Source organism: Hemicordylus capensis, chromosome 1 (genome assembly GCF_027244095.1).
Source record: "Hemicordylus capensis ecotype Gifberg chromosome 1, rHemCap1.1.pri, whole genome shotgun sequence".
Taxonomy (NCBI): Eukaryota; Metazoa; Chordata; class Lepidosauria; order Squamata; family Cordylidae; genus Hemicordylus; species Hemicordylus capensis.
The window spans coordinates 98,904,585-98,923,639 of record NC_069657.1 but is presented as its reverse complement, the minus strand read 5'-3'; the positions used below and the strand labels follow the sequence as shown (position 1 = coordinate 98,923,639).

At 45.5% G+C, this 19,055-nt stretch overlaps 1 protein-coding gene across 3 annotated transcripts in view; it reads left to right on the top strand.

Annotated features, from left to right (window-relative positions):
* Positions 1-19,055, top strand: part of ANO1 (anoctamin 1) — a 272,685-nt gene that overhangs the window by 7,956 nt on the left and 245,674 nt on the right. Inside the window, exon 1 of one of the 3 annotated variants that reach the window (XM_053265841.1) lies at positions 6,333-6,443. The exons of 1 other annotated variant lie outside the window; for it this stretch is intronic. The gene's annotated coding sequence lies outside the window, so the exon portion shown is untranslated. Of the gene's footprint in view, positions 1-6,332; positions 6,444-19,055 lie in introns of those variants that run through there. One more of the 3 variants, XM_053265879.1, reaches the window with a different exon arrangement.

Below are 19,055 nucleotides of genomic sequence, written 5' to 3'. Positions count from 1 at the left end.
TCTATGTGAAGTGTACTGACATTCAGATTTGTATGTATAATACATGTATACTATAGATTCATCACTTCTTATCTGTCCATTTGAAGGGGGCTGTTGCCAGCTAGGGACTTTTATAAAGGACATGGAATTATTTTGGGGACCAAACCACTTTTTTTCCCCTTTAGGAGGAATAGAGACTCTTTGGGGGACCAAATGACTAGGGGTGTGCATACAGGTTCGAAACCAAACCAGTTCAATGTTGAACCAGTTCAGTTTGAAGGTTCGGGGTCAAGCCAACCCCCCCACCTGGTCCAGTTCAACCCCGACATAAACCAGCCCCCTGTTCTGTCATAACCCCGCCATGCAGGGTCCCACTGCGTAGGCACAGCGGCCTCCAAAACGGCCACCATGCCAGGGAATAGGCCCAGAAAGGACCAAAGACACCCAAACTGGGCAAATTTTAACTCCCCAGGAGGCCGGCAAGGGAGGGGGAACCTCTGGCAAACGTGCCCCCCGCCCCTGGATAAGCCCCTGGAGGAGGTAAGTTTTTTAAAAAAGATTTAAAAAAAAAATTAATTGCTCGACAAACCCCCCCCACCCGCCGAACTGGACCGGACCAGTAGGGGTTCAAAGGGAGCCAAAACCAAACCGGGCCAGGTAGTTTTGTGCACATCCCCACAAATGACTTTGGCATGTGTTGTGGTGTCCGAAGTTCTGGGGAGAAGCTGGAACATTTTGTTCACTCAGACGAACACTTTACTCTCATGAGCAGCTTCTCCTCCTCTGTCTCCTTCCCCTCCCCACAGACCATCCGTCCAGTGGGGAAGCCGGAGTGGAGATTCTGCTTCAGTGGCAGCTTGCAGAGCCACATGATGCGGTGCATGGATAGGTGGGCTCGGCAGGTGCGGCTTGCTTCCTTCATGTGGTGGCAGTGAGAATTTAGCAGTTAGCTAACCCACTTTACTCCATTAGCAGCTACCCCTGCTAACTGAGGTAAGCAGGGACCTTTTAAAGTGGCGAATCTCTTCTGTGTATCATGGGGAGAGCAACTGACCCTATCCAACCCCAGCACAGCATTCCTGTCCACAGTGGCTGATGCTGGTGTTACTTTGCGTTTCTTTTTAGACTGTGAGCCCTTTGAGGACAGGGGAGCATCTATCTATCTATCTATCTATCTATCTATCTATTTATTTATTGAAAGCCGCTGTGAAACATTATGTCGAAAAGCAGCCTATAAATGTTAGTAGTAGCAGTCAGAGAACAGCAAGTGAGCGGGAGACTGCGCATGCACAGCTGCGCCTGCATGCAAAGAGGCTGGTTCAGTAGCTAGCTGGTTACCCTGCCTCGAGCCAAGAGGTGAAGTTGCTGGCCTGACTGGGGAGAGGAGGCTGGGTGGCCTTTCGGGGATGAGGACAAACTCTGTGTGTGGTAAACCTTACCAGGCAAGGAGTTTACAGTTAAGAAGCTAGACAACAACTCTGCACCTAGACAACAGACAGAGCAGACATACAGCTCACCAGGGCACTTTGCAGATTAGCCGCTCAACAACAGCAAAATGCTTCCATTCAGGCAAATCACATTCAAAATGTAAACAGCAGGGGGAGCAGTCTAACAACCCCCCAAAACAGCAACTTTTTTACACCAGATATACTATGTCATAGCACTATATCGCAGTGATTAAATTCGAAACAAGGCATTGGAAATATGAATGGCACCCTGCTGTCAGTGTAGAGACTGCGGTGTCACAACACAGGAAGTGCGGAAGCACACTTCAGAGATACATCATGACCCCATTGCAGGGTCTCATCTGGAAAGCGCCCTGGCCATCAGCTTCACAGTGGTGAGCTATATTTATTCTCAAATTATCCAGTTTGTATCAAAACATGCATATATAATACCAATAAACATATGCAAACTTTATGCAAAGTGGAGGCTTCATTTTGGTGAAAAGCATCCTCTATTTCCACCTTTTTGGTGATGGATGTTGACTTTTTTTCACCATCTGGACTCGGCAAGTTGCCAGAACCTAAGGGGTATACTCGTAGGTCAAATTGGCCGTAAGCCGGAATTTGGCTTTTTAAAAGCCAAATCTGGCCACCTAGCCGGCAACCCTAGGGACAGATTCACTTTTAAACAACCTAGGTTTAGAACAACCCAGGTTCACTTTTAAAATCAAAGTGTATATACTAAAACAGGCGCCTATACCCAGGTTTAATGTAATCTCTGAACTGGAATTGTGTATCTCTGATTACCGCGTGCTGAGGACAAGCCAGAGAGGACATCCACCTTCCACGTGCCCTGCTTGCTTCCCAAAATCATCTGACTGAGCTTGGCAGCTTTCCTCCTGGGGCAAACAGCAGCTGTGGGGGACCCTGACTGTGACCATGGCAAGGTCAAATGGTTAAATCCCTCCCTGTGCCACCATCCTGAGCTGGGTCAGAGAGCCCTTCTTCTGCAATTTAACATCAATAAAAGAACATGCAGGCCCAAACAACATGTTTAAAGCCACACTTAAACATGGCCCTCAGACAGAGTAACTGAACTAGATGGAGCTTTGGAGGAATCCAGCATGGCAGTTCTTAGTGCAAACCTCTCCCGTCAACATCTTTTTGCTGGAAACTGTCCCAGAAGCCACTTGTCCTTTCTTTTCAGGAAGGGATTGCAACCATAATTCCATCAATATTCAATATAATTTATTGCCAGGGGAACCACATGGCAAAGAGCCAGCCCAACAAGAGCAGTGCAGTTGCTTTTGCCAACCAATCCAGGCTTGGAACTTGAGTCATTCTGCTAACGCAAGCCACACTCACTTATTAGAATTCAATATGTTTGTATTAGAGAAAGTACTTTTACATTTTTAAATCATTATCTAATCTTGATGCTTTTCTGCTTAAAGAGCAGACAGTGAGAGGAAAGTGATATATTCATGTTAGTTCTCTCCTTGCTGCCATTGGCTAGATGTACTTCAAGGAGGCATATAACAAGTTGTTATCTCTCTTAGATAAATGGGGACGGGGGCGGGGGAAAGAATGATAATCTGAACAGACCACCTTGTGAGAGGGCATGTATGACTTTCCAGGACAATTATTCAAAAACAAATATAAAAGGAACAAAGGCCAAATTATTTGAGGCTGGCCAAATGCAGCCTCCTCCCATGGCAACTCCATGCAAATAAATAAAATAAAGATACAAAGAAGAAGGTCTAATTAAAGAAGATTGAGCACTTTAAAATGGGTTGAACTTGGAACAAACAGCACTAAAAAGTCTTCCAGGACCTAGAGTATTGTGGAACAACTGTAAGAGATGATCTATGCATTCGATATAATCACCTGGAGCTTTCCCACACATAGCTTCCAGCTCTCAGGGTAAATGTTGAGTGAAGCTACTTTGATTTACACTCACGGCATGAGGAAAGGAGCCCCTCCCCTCTGCTCTCATGTTTTCTTTAGGGGCAGGTATTGGCACAGTAGCGAAATGACTTGATTAGCAAGCCAAAGGTTGCCAGTTGGAATTCCCGCGGGTGTGTTTCCCAGATTATGGGAAACACCTATATCAGGCAGCAGCGATACAGGAAGATGGTGAAAGGCATCATCTCATACTGGTAAACCCCTCCTGTATTCTACCAAAGACAACCACAGGGCTCTGTGTTCTCCAGGAGTCGACACCAACTCGACGGCACATTTTACCTTTACCTTCACATTGCATGCTTCCGTGTTTTCCTTCTAGCCAATGCGGGGGGAGGGAGAGGAAAATGGAGAGGGAGAAGGAAAGGGAGAGGGAGGGAGAGAGTGAGTTTGGGAGCACTATGGGGAGGAACACAATGTTGCCTTCAAAACCTCGTGTCCTAGACTGGAAGCATTTGTATACACTAACAGATTTCTTCCCCTTTTTTCCAACTTGTGTGTGGTGTGACTAATATTGTTCAAAAAAGTCAACTTGAGCATACACAGAGGATTTGTAACTACGACTTTCAAAGAATTTGCTTCCTGAAAACTGTTTTTTCCACTCTCCACATCTAGGCAAGGCAGTTCTATTTGCATTCCTAAAGTGTGCTTTCCTCATGTCATGTTAATGATGATGTAAATGATTTAGTCAGTGCCTCTCCTTGGCATTTGCTGAGGTGTTTTAAGAAAAACTTGCTTAAAACCAGGATTTTAAAAACCCGGAAATACATCAATACTAGCTAGAATTTGAAAGACAAAGCCCGATTTGTGTGGGGGGTGCTTCCAAAGATCTCGAATTGACTCTGGGTAATTCTGGCCAATGTGTGAATACGCACACACTCTTCCAAAGGAGATTCGCGGTAACAATTCTGTGTGGAAACGCTCCTGGTACCACTTGGTTAGGAGTATACAACTTCATGCCGCATGTGGGAATTTTCATGTTTAATGCTCCCTTGCATACAAAAATTCTTGGTGCATAGCAGACAGGAACATCATGTGTTGTGTGTGTGTGTTTTCCAAATATGAGAATGCATTTACATATAGTCCCAATTGAGATATATAAAAATATAGTCCCAGAAAGAGCTGTGTGATTGGCTTTAAGTTAGATTGGCCTTAACTTTTCTGCTGGTTTTGCAGTAGTTAATGTTATAACTTTTGGACATAGATGTTAATTTCCTAAGGAAACCTCATGCAATCTCATAGGAAGAATCCTTCTGTCTTCATCACTGATGAGCAGCGATGAACAGCCTTAAGAAAACACATGTTGCTCATTGCACTGGGCATCTCTGAAAAACTCCCAAGCAAGAAGATGAAGAGAGGATGTGCTACCAGAATCCTTTTTTCTCTGGCTTAGGAATTTAATCAGGAATTTACCTTGTTCCAGTGAGACAATGTGGGGGAAAGACTGTTACCCAATCCTGTTAGGCACAAGGAAAGAAGAACCACACAGTTGTTCCCTGTGCACTGGGCTGGGTCTCACAAAAACGGAACATCTAGCAAAACAAAATGAACCAGTCTTTTTTCTCCAAAGGCACAGGATTCTTGAGCTCCTTTTGGCCATTCATTCATGTAGAATGTACATACATGGTGGGAGCAGCATTGTGGTGACAGACTCCAGTCCTGACTAATGCACATTCACTATAACAGGGGTGAGCAATCTGAAGCTGTTTGGAGTATAATGCCATCCTCTGCTTCAGTAAATTGCAGTAGGGGATGCTGGGAGTTGTAGTCCAATGACAGCTGGAGAACCTCAAATTGTCCACCCCATACTATAATGCTGGTAGCAAATCCCCATGCATATAGAAGTACATACAAAGAGCTCTCCATGCAGTTGAGAACCTCGCCTTTGTATAATAAATATTTGAAGGGGGGTAGATTATCTGGAATGGAAAGTTTGTCTAAATAAATTGGCTTAGATCAAGTGTTATATGAAGCCATGATCTAGAGCTAGGGGGAAGAGTCTTTAAGGACCCTCGGGGTTTGTGTGCTCCCTCCTTCCTCTTCCCTAGCCTACCATTTCTTTCTCTCCTCATATCTGGCAATTCCCTTTCTTCTTCTCTGGCTTCTTGCACATCATGGTTGCCACTTGCCATACAAATCAGACTGCAAATATGCACAAACTATATTTTGCCATTGTCATGAAACATTTGCCATTTTCATAAACCTTTTCCTCAAAGGAAAAGAAGGAGAGTATCCAGGGGTGTAACTATAATAGGGCAAGGGGAGACAGTTGTCTGGGGGCCCCGAGGCAAGTCACACGACTGACTCCCCCAGCCACGCAGCTGCCCGGGCTTCCTTCAGTTGTGTTCTTCCTCCGAAATTGATGTGAGTGTTAAGACCTGGAGCTACCAGAACAGCATGTCTTTCTCTAGTACCATTACATGACTTGCATTGTCCACAATGTACAAAACCTTTAAAAATAATTTAGTATGATGTTCTATTGTGGCACATAGGGTGTGTGTGTGTGTGTGTGTGTATAACTTCAGTGAGGGGGGCCCCATTTTAAAATCTTGTCTCTGGGCCCACTCTAACCTTGCTACGCCCCTGAGAGTATCACTAGGAAGAGTGGAGGAGGAGGAACAGGAGGGAGGAGGAGAGAGTGCATAAGGGGACATTCTACAGTTTCTCCAGGACTGGCGCGTAACAATGATAGGGCAAGGGGAGACAGTTGTCTGGGGGCCCCACTGCCTGGAGGGGCACCCCAGGGACACCTCATGTGACTCCCCATTGCCCCCTGCCCAGCCCCAAGGCCCCTCAGCCACTTGCCCTCTTCGCCGTCTCTCCTGCTTGTTCTGCTGGCCCGCAATGGAAGCAGCAGACAAGCTGCAAAGAGCTCCTTTTCTCCCGCCTCTCAGCTGATCGGCGGGTGGGCGGGGCTTCCAGGGAGGCCTCCATGTAGGCCGCAGTGAAGCCTGAACTCGAGTAGGGCCCAAGCAAGCCAGGAAGGAGGAGGCAGCCAGAGTGTTCTCTGCAGCAGAAGACCCCTTGCTGCACTGCTTAACCCAGACCAGCATTTGCCAGGTAGAGTGTGAACTCCTTTTTGTGGTTACCTTTCCCGCCCCCCCCCCCCATATATAGGGATCTGCTTGCCATAGGGCTTGGATATGGGGTGGGGGGAGGGACCGAGAAGTCTGAATATTTATTTTGAAACAGCTTGGAAAATTTGCTGACTTAAAAAAACTATCTAAAAAGTCCTATAAGTGGCTTGTTTCATGGCAGAAAATTGCAAAAACTTCTGGAACAGTATTTTATTAATTTTATTCATTCATTCATTCATTTATAAATGCACTTATGTTCAAGTTGTTTTGCAACCCAGAAGGTCTGAGTGAGAACTGTGAAGCATGTGTGGTGCTTTTATTTTATTTTTCTTGTGTGTGAACTGCTCCCCAATAACTTGCAGGGACTTCAGGGTAAGTCTGGCCAACATGTGAATGCAGCACCTCCATTCCAGAGGAGATGTGTCTTAAAGGGCTTTAAAAGCCTCCTGTGAAAAACCTCCTGCAATCAAACTTGACTGAATTTGTTCAGAATTCTGAGAAAACAAACATAGGTTCACCCTGCATGGTTGAAAGTCTCCTTTGCTAATCTGCAGCGAGGGGCCCATTTTAATAATTCATCTTTCTAGTGTGTTCTAGGCATTAAAAGTAATACAAATGTATAGTACTCAATATATATCACTATATATTGTCTCGTGTGTGTGTGTATTCAGTGAAACGTATTTGCAGGCAGCATACTTATTTTGGAATATCAGACTTAAATTCTTGGGGGCCTGGGGTGTGCGGAGGCCCTGGACTTTGGGGGGGGGGGCCATTTTAAAATCTTGTCTCTGGGCCCACTCCAACCTTGCTACGCCCCTGCTCCAGGAATCTCACATGATTGGGCTCTTGCTTATGAGATTTGCAAGACCTCCCCACTCTGCATGTAGCACTGCCAGCTTCAACCAAGCTGATGATTGGCTGGAAGAAGGCCAAGCCTCACCCTGAGCATTCAAGGACACTGGTGTGGAGATCAGTTACTCTCTTTCAGCTTTTGCAAAGCCATACTAATCTGAGAGACAGTTGTCCACATCCCCTCTGAGCATCAGTATTAGGAATGCAGATGGGGATTCTACACCCCAAACTGAGCACTGGTTCAAGGGAGACTAATGGGCTTGGTTTTAAATTCAAGCACTAGCATATCAAATATAAAACTGCATCTGTTTTTTTTAAAAGCAGGAGATTCTAACCTGCCTAGAAGCCTTATTATTGGCATTAGAAGCCTTGACCCATGTTCCCAGGGCATTTCACTTCCTTCCATTTCCAGGACTGAGCCTGAGTATTTTGTGGAAGTGCTGCCCTTCAATAGGTGGGGATAACCAGGAGCCAGGCAAATTCATCCACATTTTTCTATAAAGTTTAATTTGGCATTCTCTGCTAACAGTGTCTTTATAAACAGTTGTTGCTCATCATAAGCCCTGGGGGTGGAACATGGTAGACTCAGAAATAACCAAACAAATAACTAGGCAACAAGTTTGTATCTAACTTGTAGGATAACTAGGCAACAGGTTTGTATCATCTGTGGTGAACTTAGCTCAAATTAAGTCCTAGCTGATATGTACTTCCTCAGTAAGAATAAAGATGGAGGTATGATGGGATATGTTGCTAAGGAGTAATTTGCTGCCTAGAGAGTTCATGGGCAAAGCAACATCTGTGATATCACTGAGGAAGTATTACAGGATTAATGTGAGCACATGTGAGCCTAAAGACCATGTTTTTTCTGCTTTGGTTATTGATAGACATGATCAGGGCTGACCTTAGGGATGGGTGAGTCAGGTGATCACTCAGGGCATTTACCTGAAGGGGGCTCCAAATTGAGCTTGGTAGCTCACTGTTTATTGAGTGAACCATTGGTGATGCCAAAGGCACTGCTTACCCAGGGCACGCTTTGTCCCACAGCTGACCCTGCAATTGATTTCTTATGCCACTGTTGAGGGGGTACTTTTAAGAAATATGTTTGAATCACCATAGAGTTGATTTGGGGACCTGGCTTGGTGCTTCAGAGGAGCCCCCAACTGGATGGTTTGGAGGAGCAGCCCAATACACTTTGGTCCAATTAAAAGAGGCCGAAGGTTCAGCCCTTCCACCTGCCCTCCCTGCTCACCATTCCCCTAATGCCTGCTTAGTACTGACCAAGCAGCATGAGAAGAAGCTTTCATTTATTTTTGGTTCTGGCAGTGAGGGAGGTACAGCTCTAAAAGATTTCCAGTATAGTTTTCTTCCCCTTCTTTCCCTGTAGTCTTGGGAAAGATGTGGGTATTTGGGGGATTTGTAAATAAAATTTACAATTTTAAATAAAAGCCCCTCTTCATCCTGCCTGGTAAGTACTAAAGAGGCTTCAAGGTAGTGGCAAAGGGTCCCAGTTCAATCCAAAATGGAAGTTGGTTCACTTCAAGTTGAATTAGACAGATTCAATCCTACCATATTTCAGCCATCAATGGTTCACACACCCTTAACAGATTTTATAAATTAAGTAAACAAATTTGGACCAGTTCTTTAAAACCTATATATTGTATGGATTTGCCTTAAAGCTATGCTTCATCAGTGTATGAGCATAGCAATCTCTTTGGAATGTTTGGAATGGGACATGTCAACCAATTGACACAAGGTGAAACTGACACTATCTAAAGGGATGGGCTGATGTGTGAAAAAACAGTAGTTTGGAGTTTTGGTGAATAGCCTGACTTAGAGAGAGCTGAGTGCTTGCTGGGTACAGGGGTGTCTCTTGCTGCAGATCTGCTGCCTTGTAGAAAGAGCATCATTCTCTATCTATCTATCTATCTATCTATCTATCTATCTATCATATTTTTATACCACCTGATATATAAATCTCTGGGCAGTGTACAAATCCCAACATTAAAAATCACAGATTAAAATACATAAAACACGATAAATTTATTTATTTATTTATTTTTGCATTTATATACCGCCTTTCGTTAAAAAACAACCCCAAGGCAGTTTACAAAAGTTAAAACATACAATAAAAAGGCAATAAAAACATCAAGCTAAAAAGTATAAAAACATATAAAAACAGGCATAAAAACAATACAACAGATAAAAACACACAGAAGCAGCAGTAAAAACAATTATGTAAAAGCCTGGGTAAAAAGCCAAGTCTTTACAAGCTTTCTAAAAGCCGTGATGGAGTCCGAGGAACGAATGGCCTCTGGGAGAGCATTCCAGAGTCTAGGAGCAGCAACAGAGAAGGCCCTGTCCCGAGTGCACGACAGCCGGGCCTCTCTCATTGTCGGCACTCAGAGCAGGGCCCCCCAGATGTCCTTGTCAAGCGGGCAGCAACCCTTGGGAGCAGGCGGTCCCTCAAATACCCTGGGCCCAAACCGTTTAGGGCTTTAAAGGTCAAAAACAGCACCTTGAATTGGACCTGAAACGAACCGTCAGCCAGTGCAGCTCTTTCAAAATGGGGGTGATGTGTTCCCAACGGGCAGCTCCGGATAAAACCCTCGCTGCCGCGTTTTGCACTAGCTGCAGTTTCCGGATATTCTTCAAGGGCAGCCCCACATAGAGCGCATTACAGTAATCCAGCAGCGATGTGACTAAGGCATGGTTAACCGTGGCCAGATCTGCCTTCTCGAGAAAGGAACGCAGCTGGCGCACTAGCCGAAGCCATGCAAAGGCACCCCTGGCCACCGCCTCCACCTGAGCTTCGAAAAGCAGAGCCGGGTCCAGTAGTACCCCCAAGCTGCGTACTTGCTCCTTCAAGGGGAGTGCAACCCCATCCAGAAACGGTAAAATCTCCTCATCCCGATTGGCTCTCCTACTGACCAACAGTACCTCCATCTTATCCGGATTCAATTTCAGTTTGTTAGCCCACATCCAACCCATCACGTCCTCCAGCCCCCAACTCAGGACATCCACTGCCTCCCTAGGATCAGATGACAAGGAGAGATAGAGCTGAGTGTCATCCACATATTGCTGACCACTCAGTCCAAATCCCCGGATGACCTCTCCCAGCGGCTTCATGTAGATGTTAAACAGCATGGGGGACAAGACCAATCCCTGCGGGACCCCTCAGGCCAACAGCCACGGGGCTGAGAAGTAGTTCCCCAGCACCACCTTCTGGACCCTCCCCCCAAGAAAGGACCGGAACCACTGCAACGCAGTGCCTCCGATTCCCATACTCGAGAGGTGGCCCAGAAGGATACCATGGTCGATGGTATCGAACGCCGCCGAGAGGTCCAGCAGAACCAACAGGGACGCACTCCCCCTGTCTAGTTCCCGGCGTAGGTCATCCACTAGAGCAGGCCTGCTCAACTTAGGCCCCCCAGCTGTTTTTGGACTACAACTCCCATAATCCCCAGCCACAGTGGCCAATAGCCAGGGATTATGGGAGTTGTAGGCCAACATCTGCAGGAGGGCCGAAGTTGAGCAGGCCTGCACTAGAGCGACCAAGGCAGTCTCAGTCCCATACCCGGGGAGGAAGCCAGATTGAAAAGGGTCCAGATAATCCGTATCATCCAAGACCCTCTGCAGCTGGGACGCCACCACACGCTCCATCACCTTGCCCAAAAAGGGAAGGTTAGGCACAGGTCTATAATTATCCAGGTCGGAGGGATCAAGGGAGGGCTTTTTAAATAGTGGTCTTACCACCGCCTCCTTGAGGCACAATGGCATCCTGCCCTCCCTTAATGAAGCATTAACGGTCACCTCCAGCCATCTGCCTGTCCCCTCCCTGGCAGCTTTTATTAGCCATGAAGGGCAAGGGTCAAGAGCGCACGAAGTCGCCCGCACACTGCCCAGCATCTTGTCCACATCCTCAGGCCGCACCAACCTAAAAGAATCCAACACAACGGGACCAGATGGTACCAAAGGCACATCTGCCGGAACTGCCAAAACTCTGGAGTCCAGGTCAGCATGGATGCGAGCGACTTTATCTGCAAAGTGACAGGCAAACTGATCACAAAGAGCTGTAGATGACTCCTCCCCCATTGTCTGGGGGGATGTGTGGAGCAAGGTTTTTACCAAATGAAACAGCTCTGTTTGTCTGCACTGAGCAGACGCAATGGAGGAGGAGAAAAAGCATTTCTTCGCCACCCCCACCGCCACGGAGTAGTCCCTAAAATGGGCTCTAGCCCGTGTTCGGTCGGATTCGTGACGACTCTTCCTCCAGCGTCGTTCCAGCTGTCGTCCGAGTTGCTTCATCGCCCTAAGCTCCGAGGAAAACCAAGGAGCAGATCGGGCTCCACCAAGCCGGAGAGGGCATTTAGGAGCAACCGTGTCAACAGCCCGGGCCATCTCTCCATTCCAGAGATCAACCAGGGCCTCGACAGGGTCACCAGCAATGGACAATGGAAACTCCCCGAGGGCCGTCTGGAATCCAAGCGGATCCATAAGCCTCCGGGGGCGGACCATCCTAATCGGCCCCTAAACAATATAAAATGAATTATTAAAATTATTAAAATTCTAATTAAAAGCTTTTGAGAACAGGAAAGTCTTGAGAGTCTTCCTGAGGATGGTCCATGGGGCACGGGCCCCCAGTGAATCTCATTAGCCATATCATCACTCCTCCATGACCTCTTCCAGAAAGGAAATTCAGCAGTGGCAGTACAGGAGGGCTCCTTTATTTGCAGGGGTTCTGTTCCTGCTTATTTCCGCAGATAACAAAACCACAGATAAAGATACCTTAATCCTATAGGGATTGGGGGTGGGGGTTAGGTTCCTAAGCATACTGAAGCATGCTGAAAATCACAAGAAAAGGCAGCAGGGAGAAAAAATAAAGCACAGTACCTTGCTCACCAGCTCCTTGGCCTTCCAGCAATGCCCCTAAAACTTCCAGATCCTCTGATTTTTGTTCTTTTTTGAGGGTGTTTTTGTTTATGGTTTTTGCTGAAGAGTCACAAAATGGCTAAACAGCACTACAAAATGGTGGCAGGAAATGACATCAGAAGTCATTTCTGGCCACTCAAGAACCACAGATAGGTGGAAATAACCCTATTTTTGCCCTGTGAATAAAGAAACTGAATACGTGAAGCTGTGGGACTGAGGATAACGAGGGCCACCTGTTTCTCATAGTCTCTTCCAGCTCTTTGCTGCTTCTACCTTCTTAGATGCTGTATTATATTAAATACTTTTTAAAAAACACATATGAAATTATTCGGGGGGGGGGGCGATGCTGAGGGCCCAGGTCCTGGTTCTTTTAAGTACCTATCAGTGCCGCTGCTTGTAGGAATGCACATGCTGCTTGCCTACACTTATGTTGTTCTCATATATTTGTAACTAAAGAAATATTTTTGAAATGTCATACCCCCTCCTTCTCTCCCCTCCAAGGAAGTCCCAGGTAGTGCTGCTCCTGGAACTTCTCGCTACTTGATTCAGCAATATGAATTTTATGTTTTTGCTAAAATTAATATATTTTGAAATTAAAGGAATTGTTTCACTGTAGTTTTGCCTTTCTTTTGCTTTTGAAATTGTCTTCTTAAGCTACATAATACATACATACATACTGTATACTGTATAACCCATGTACATGCCTTTTTATTTCAGAAATACCTCTTTAAATCATCCATGATGATGGATTGAGTTTTGTCATAAATATGATGTGACAATGTGAATATTGTTATCCTATTTAAGGATGCCTGCTACATTAGCTGAAATTGTACTTTACATTTACATTTGTATCTGAACCAAGGTGATTTCTGAGGGTAGCCACACCAATCATAGGAACATAGGAAGGTGCCCTATACCTAGTCAGAGGATTGCTCCATCTAGCTCAGTATTGTCTACGCAGACTGGCAGCAGCTTATACAAGGTTACAGGCAGGAGTCTCTCTCAGCCCTATCTGGAGATGCCAGGGAAGGAACTTGGAACCTTCTGCACGCAAGTATGCAGATGCTTTTCCCAGAGCAGCCCCATCCCCTAAAAGGAATGTCTTACAGTGCCCACAAATAGTCTCCCATTCAATACAAAGCAGGGCAGACCCTGCTTAGCAAAGGGGACAATTCTTGCTTGCTACCACAAGACCAGATCTCCTGCCATATGCATTTCCTCCTGTCCTGTTGGTGCGTTTCATTATAATTCACTTTTGTTCCTAGTCATATAGCTGGTTATGGGTCTCTGGGAGGGCATAGGCCACTTTGAAAGTGCATGGAGCTGCTGGCAGGCCTACAGCTTGATTAGATCAGTATGAAGGTATCACTGTTGTGTACTGATGCTTCCATGAGGCCACTTTAGCCCTATTAACATGTTGGTTCAATGCTCATACAATCTGTGTACAGTGTCTGCACATAGAGATCTGTATGGTTGTTCAGTATGGTCACTGGCACTATACAGTGTATGGAATGCACGTATAGCAATACACTTCCTATTTGTGCCCTGCATTTGAGGGGGCTTGTTTCCAGACTCACTTTTAAAATGAATGCATATGCAGTCATTCACACAGAAACATATATTTGTGTACAGATACCTGAACGTATGTACAACATAATGTGTGAATAGGACTTTTGATCTGGGCAATTGCGCTGACTCTTGTTGAGTGGGAACAACAGAAAGCCACTCTGATTTCTTTGGAGAGAAAGCAAAGTGAAAGTGTAATTAACAAGTAAACTGCAATACAAATTGCCAGATGTGTGAGAACAAAAGCACACAATAGACACCTCCTAAGTTCTAATAACTCACTATTTATTGTTTACAACTCACTGTAAAGGCCCAGAGCAGAACTTGTACTTGTGATATAACAAGTACAGCTGTACTTGTATCTGGTCTATCTGAGCCTAGGTCAGTTTAGACTACTGAGGAGATCATATGGGCTCAAGCTCTCACATAGACCTCCGTTGAAAAAGTAAAACTGATTCTTTCATGACTTGTTTCATTCTGAGGTCTTCTGGACTGGGCTGTCATCTTCAGGAGGCAGAGCATACATTTCACAAGAAGTTTTGTGCAGCTAACAAATGAGAAGGTATTATAGAAGCATAGTGCAAACCAATATCTCTCAACCTCTTATGTGTAAGTTAGGGATAATAGCATTGAACTGCTACAGTGTAAGTATTATTGAGATAATCTATGTGAAATGATTTGAGTATTTGGGAAAGTCACATGTAAGTACTAAACAGCATTAGGCAAGCTATTATTCTCATCTTGTCATGTTGGCCATATCAAACCTACCACTTGAGTTTTGTACACAATATTTCTTTTTAAAATATATAAATATATACCAATATACAGCCCACAGGTGTGACTTTTAGGGTTGCCAACTGTCCCTCATTATGCAGGATGTCCCTCATTTCAGAGATGAAATGTTGGTCCCTATAGGGACAACATTTGTCCCTCAATTATTCAATAGCATATAATTCAATTACATATACATCTATGATACTCAGGCTCTTGATTTACCACTGCATACTCCTCCCAGCCCCAGCCAGCCAGCCAGCCCCAGCAGCCAGCCCCCACAAACTTGTGTCCCTCATTCTGGAACTTGTGTCCCTCATTCTGGCAATGAAATGTTGGCAACCCTAGTGACTTTATAAGAGGTTCATGTAATGTGCTCCAATGGAGGAGCATTACAACATGCTACTTAAGTGCACTTTTATAGGTACTTCAGACTCTAATACCAATCTGAAGAGTCTCAAACCAGCCTAAGTAGTTTCCCATGCATTACTGGTGCCCTGGAGCTACAGCCATTCTTAACGCCCTTTTCAATAATGGTAGAGCTTTGTTTTTCCTGTTGTGTGAATTTAATTCTCATAGGCTATTGTCCTTTGGCAGAATGAACATTCATTCCGAATGATATCATGCATTAGGCTGCAACACCAATTTAAATTCTAGCTGAGGGCAGAACTACACACTGTATTATGTGCAATTCTCTGATTTTAGGGAAAACACAGGACTGGCATCAGCACAAGGCATCTTTGGGCAAATGCCAGGGGCTTGGCTTCACAGAAAGGTCCACCACTGCTAACACCTGCACTGCCACTAGGCCTTTAAGCTTGTTTTTTCTCTTTCCAACCAGTAAGCTTCCATTCCATTCCCCCCACAGTGCCTGTAATATACTTTGTTCCAAAGTAATGCTCAGTGGGGGTATTAACAGGGAAATGGTGGCTCCAGCTGCTGTGGCCTTCTCAGTAAGCCCAGCAGGACTCACCCGTAGTACTGAGAGGAGCGCCACTGCTGCCTACTGGTACAGCTCTATAAGGCCATCAAATAGGAGACCCACATTATGTAGGAGGAGGCCCACCCAAGGGCACTTTGCCCAGGGCCCCTCAAGCCTGAGGCCAGCACTAAGGGAGCAATGTTTCCTGCACAAGGCAACCACTGAAGCTGCCATTTGAAGTGGAAGACATGTGGATAGAGAGGCTTCTTAACTTTTTCCTCTCGGCTATTTTTTCACCAGAAACTACCCTTCCAAGCTGCTTGGGACAAATAGATTAGTAGTCATATATTTTGTACAGTCGGGGTAAAAGCAGGGGGTGTTCTGTGGGAAAGCACAACACAACATTGTTAGAAACTCCTCTCACCCTGGACTGGTTTTCCAGGTTTAAGCCACAATGGCTGCATTGTGCTAAAAAGCCAAGACACACACACACCCCTCACCAATGAATCACATAACTGCAAATACTGTATACTTCCACCTTGACTTCAGCCCTGGATAATGCAACTTTTTCTGGTGTGGTAATGCTGTGCACACACACACATCTGTTCTACAACGTAAGGTGATTCTGTGGCTGTTGATGCTGACGTTAGAATGCTATGTAATAGTATGTCCAGCAAGGCCAGCTGTCCTTACTTCTGAGGACGGAGTGGTGATAGGGCCCAAGGCAATGGGGTGGGTGGCAGCAGGGGAGAGATGGAGGAAAGACTGCCAACGGGCAGGGACTCAGCTCCAGTGGAGGAGGAGCTGAGCTCTGATAAGACCGAAGGGGAGGCATGCAAGGATAACATCAGCAGCATAGGGAGTCTGAGCAGGAGGAAGGAGAAGGGGGAGAGGCATTGGCAACAGCTGTAGGGGATAATCAATTACAGATAATAAAGAGGGACACTGGCCAAGTAACTGGGGAAGGGCGATGCATAGCCTGTGAGGAGCCGGGCAGGGATGAGAAGGAGGCTGGTGAAGAATGCCAAGGGCCCCCAGAGAAGGGCAGACACAAGAAACAAGCTGCTTGGGACAGAGGAGGCACAGGGTGATGCTCAGTCCCCTCCCTCTCCCTGCTCTGAGGCCGGTCCCGATAAGCCTAGCCAGGCTGGGTAGAGGAGACAGGGACATGTAGCTGGACATAGTATCTAGCTCACATTTGATCAGTTTGCTAACCATAATATGGGGAACATTGTGAAATGTTTTGCTGAAATCAAGATAAATTTCATACACAGCATTCCTGCAGTCAACTAAGCAAGTAACCCAATCAAATTTATATAGTTAGTTTGTCAAGATTTAATCTGTACAAATCCATGCTAACCACTGCATTGTTATCAAGGTGTCCAGTGAAATCTAGGGTGTCTGCCTATTTCAAACAAGATCATTTCCTAAATAAACATAGGATTTAGAGGGAAAGAAAGTAGGAATTTCTACTCCAGCCTACTGAACAGTGAAGAGGGCCAGGATGAAAACTCCAGGTTGTTTGAGATAAAGCTTTAAGTTTATTCTCATCCTTCAAAGAGTGGCATGGCTTCCATGGCATGGTGTCTACCTGTACAAGTCTTAGTGGTGGCCAAACTTATTCAACCCCAGCACTTTCACTGAAATGTTTGTGATTTTGTGATGTTCAGTGGGGTAGCACCTCCATCAGTTTCGGCCAGGGGGTTGGTGAGGCGGCATGGGGCCATACCATTTTTACAGATTTTCACAAATATTGTGATGTTGCATCATTCCCCAGTGCATTCCAGGAAGGGAAATGGAGCTGATTGCCAGAGACAAGCACCACTTTTAGCAGATATGGCTAGCTTTTCAGTAGTACACCAGAAAAACACTGTTTCTGCCACCCTTTCAGCACCAAACATTTCCTCTCTTTTTCCCTTCTTGGCCTCACTACCTTCTTTGCCAACCCCTCTGTTGACATCATCTCCATAATCAAGCAAGCAAAACACATCCTGAATATGTGCTTTCTTGCTGGCCATGAGTGGTGAATGCCACCAAGTGAGGAGTGACTTACAACAGCATGGCATAAGGTTGCCAGCCTTCTAGGATTGGCCTGGAGTTTCCAGAAGTCAACATCAACCTCCAGTGGCTATTGAAAGCAATCCTGCAGATTTTAATGGCTGATACTGTGAAAAATATTGAGAGGGGAAATCTCCAGTAGTTGCTTCAGTCAATACTGGCAACTCTAGCATTGTCTCCCACACAATGCCAAGCCAGGTATAGGAAGGATATGGGCTACAATGCCCCAGTATTTCCTCTTGGGGCCACAACCACCAAGTATTGCCCCAGTATTCATTCTTTGAGAAAGATGATATTCCAGGGCTGCTCAACATCAGCCCTCCTGCAGATGTTGGCCTACAACTCCCACAATCCCTGCCTATTGGCCACTTTTGTTGGGGATTATGAGAGTTGTAGTCCAAAAACAGCTTGGTGGGCTAAGTTGAGCAGGCCTGTGATATTCCATCACACTTTGAGACCATCTGCAGATTTATGTCCTCGTTTTTGTAGTGTGAGCCACTGCCCAACTTCCCCAACTGTGGCAGCAAGAGATCTCAATGGTCACTCAGTTCTCTTTTGGGCTTGACTTCAAGCCAGTGCTGAGGGAGGAGGACTATGGCTAAGCCACTCAGAGTACTGTGCCAGTGTGTATCAAAACAGAGTGGGCCGGGGGCGGGGGGGCGAGGGCGGTTCTCCTACAGCACTGGTACAGAAGGCTATACTAGTGGAATGGCACTGAGGTTTGTGCCCTAGATCAGGGCACAATCCCCATGAGGAGTAGATTATGCCAAAGTCTGGTGAGATGGAAGCACTAGCTGACTATGTGCTTCCAAAGCACCTAATAATCATAAAATTAAAAACAGTTGCCAACATGTTCCATACTATGGGCAGTTCTGAGCCACCTGTGCTGTTTCGAGCTCCTAAGGAAACACCAGTAGTCTTGCACAAGAGCACAAATACTTTTGTGCACCCATACTTTGGGAGTGCTACTTGCACTAGAAATAATGTAAGTTGAAGCCATGCTACTTTAAGCATTTTCATTCTTGCACAAGAATTCTGGTGCTTCCTTTGGAGCCCACAGCAGCATAGCTGTCTCAGAACTGCCCGTGTTACTCTGAGGAACATGTCGGCCACCAAAACAATTTACAGTATATGTGTTCACACACCCAGCCAGAAAATATGCATTCTCTAAGTATTAACACCTGCATGACATGAATCCATCTTCAGTGAAGTTTCTTATTCAGTTCAGCATAAGGAATGAGGCAGAACACCACACAAATTAAGGATAATAAAAATTTTATTGACACACCCATTTAAATGACACACCAACTAATTGCAAAGGAATTATTACCTGGACAGTTAGCAGAATTACAGATGTATACACATATTGTACTAAATTCAGTGGTGGGAAAATAGAAAAAAAATAAACAGGACTTCGAAAAGTATATTTGCATATGAGCTATGGAGGGGCCCATGCACCATTGGGCCCAGAGCAATCTGACTTCAGCTCCAACAATC